Source organism: Rhipicephalus sanguineus, chromosome 5 (genome assembly GCF_013339695.2).
Source record: "Rhipicephalus sanguineus isolate Rsan-2018 chromosome 5, BIME_Rsan_1.4, whole genome shotgun sequence".
Taxonomy (NCBI): Eukaryota; Metazoa; Arthropoda; class Arachnida; order Ixodida; family Ixodidae; genus Rhipicephalus; species Rhipicephalus sanguineus.
In genome coordinates, this window is record NC_051180.1 from 79,705,192 (window position 1) to 79,707,720 (window position 2,529).

Genomic DNA, 2,529 nt, shown 5'->3' on the forward strand with positions numbered 1-2,529 from the left:
ATGTTCAGTCTGTCAGTGGCGAGCTTTAAGAATTTGTCCTCCTGATTTTTCAGATTCAGTATTGCTTGTTCCCAAGAACATAACATCATAATTGTTAGGGTTTTACGTCCCAAAACCACGATATGGTAATCAGGGACACCGTAGTGGAGGGGTCCGGAGATTTCGACCACCTGTGGTTCTTAAACGTTGACCTAAATTTAAGTACACGAACCTCTAGCATTTCGCCGCCATCGAAACGCGGCCGCCGCGGCCGGGGTTCGATCCCGCGACGTTCGGATCAGAAGTCCAGCACCATAACCACTAGACCACCGCGGCGCGTATTCCCAAGAACAGAAGATTATCAGCAGAACAGATTATTGGTGTCATCAAGAGGAGCACAAGACGAGCATCGGTCTCGTGTTTTACTTTGTGTAGTGTTTCACTCATGTTTACCGTGTATCGCCTTCAGCTTTGCGTTGTGGTGCACTAACATATTGTGCGCTCGTGAACAACTGTCACATATTTACTCGTGCATTTATACACAGCTTTATGGACTGCCATTGCGCGTGACAGATTTGTCTCTACTCGTGTGCATCTTTCGTTGGTTTCTTTCACGTGTTTCATCAGTTCTGTAAGATAAGAATCAGAGATAAGACCTGAACTGTGCTGGACGTCACAACACATATGAAGAACAATATGCTTGTATTCTCAGCCAAGCTTCTAGAGCAGGAAAACACAATTACAAAAAGGAGTTTCTGATGTAAAAGAGTCCGCCGCGGTAGTGCAGTGGTTATGGTGCTCGACTGCTGAGCCGCAGATCGCGGGTTCGATGACTGCCACGGTGGTCGCATTTCCGATGAAGGCGAGATGCCAGAGGGCCGTGTACTGCGCTATGTCACCGAAGGTTAAAGAACGCTGGATGGTAAGAATGTCCTGAGCCCTCCACCACGGCGTGCCTCATAATCATATCGTGGTTTCGACACGTAAAACCCCAGATATCATACATAGCTTACATACATAGCTTACATACATACATAGTGACGTCATGGACGCACAACATGGCTCCAACATGGCGGCTTTAATGACGTCAAGGCAGTATAAGCACGAGGTGATTAACCTGCTTCAGTGCGACAATTCGTCGCTGGAACGCTATTCGGCATCTGTGCTTGAATAACGAAGGAAGCAGCATGCGAGGTAGTGATAACACTTACGTGACGTCACAGAGTTCACGTCCCGCCATGTTCTGCTCCAACCTGGCTATTTCAGTGATGTCAGTACAAGCCATCTATACTAACCTGCTGGACGATGAAGACGAAACATGAGTGTAATTCGTCTTCGTGGTTGTTGGTTGCCCTTGGAGAGCGAGGTGTATAGGCCGATTCTTGAAGGTTTCGTCATTGAGTCTGTCGCTGCGGCTGGTGCTAAAATAATGCCTGGCTGGCTCAAGCTGAAACGAGGGCCAAGTGTCGCTTGCGCCAGGGAGTAGCTTGACTGTAGACGAAGCCAGTAGTAGCCAGCCGGTGCCTCCCTGCTGCCACGTCGGCGGCTAGCCTATCGAAATCGGCAAGGGAAGCAAATGCCAGGGACTCCAGTAACAGTAAGTGCGCTTGCATTCCAAAAACACCGCAGAACAAAGAATACAAAACGTGAGTTCATCTTTAAGCTGCTTCTGTGCCGACCCGAAATTCTGTCGTGAACCGAGGCCATCGTCTCTCGCTTGAGTGTCCGTCATGCCAGCAGGTTAAAAATCACGCTCACATGGGATCACACGAGTTAAAAATCACGCTCCCGCTAGTTGCACAACACATCCTCACTTCACATGTTAGTTTTTCTTGCGTGACAGAAATTCTTTAACAAGAAGGCGTTTTGTGCCGGGTTCCACCAAGAATGTACTGGGGTCATTTTCATCGACGAAATTGCGTCTGAAGAAGACCAAGCGAATACGTCTCAAAAATAGTCAGAATGAAATCTTCGTCCTATAGGCGCTCGATCGAGGAATCGACCCAATGACACATCGATACTCGAACACAGCAGCCCGACGCGCTAACCACCAGGTCAGCTAAATGTAGTAGACTGCTCGACAATTGGAACGCGGTACTCGGAGCGCGTGGCTACCGGCGGTGAGGGTGACAGTGAGAAAGAGAGCGTTTGTGACGCATGGTGACTGCATCCGGTAAACAGTCGTTCATTTTGTGCTCCTCGGTGACGCCGGTGGAGCGCTGCAATCATTCGTACGCCCGCCAGCTCCAGCCGCTTCGCGCGCTGCGGCCCGTGATCGCAGTGTTTTGAAGCTATGGCAAGCAGCGTTCCGCCGGCGCCCCCAAGAAACACCAACCGAACGGCTGTTTACAGGATGCAGTGACCATGCATCACAAATGCTCTCGCCGTCACCATCAGCAGCCACGCGCTACGAGTACTGCGTTTCAATCCCCGAGCACTGTGCTTCGGCCGAGCTCTTGATGAGAACGGCACCGCCATCTAGCAGCCGTGCAGCGAAGTACTGCATCATCACACTGGATTACCACAGTAGCTTATGGGAGCGTGTCAATG

General features: G+C 50.3%; 1 non-coding gene across 1 annotated transcript; it reads right to left on the reverse strand.

The window, feature by feature from the left end:
- Positions 1 to 242: 242 nt before the first annotated feature.
- Positions 243 to 315, reverse strand: Trnar-ucu (transfer RNA arginine (anticodon UCU)). Its single transcript has one exon. It is a non-coding gene; the product is annotated as a tRNA-Arg (tRNA).
- Positions 316 to 2,529: the final 2,214 nt, after the last annotated feature.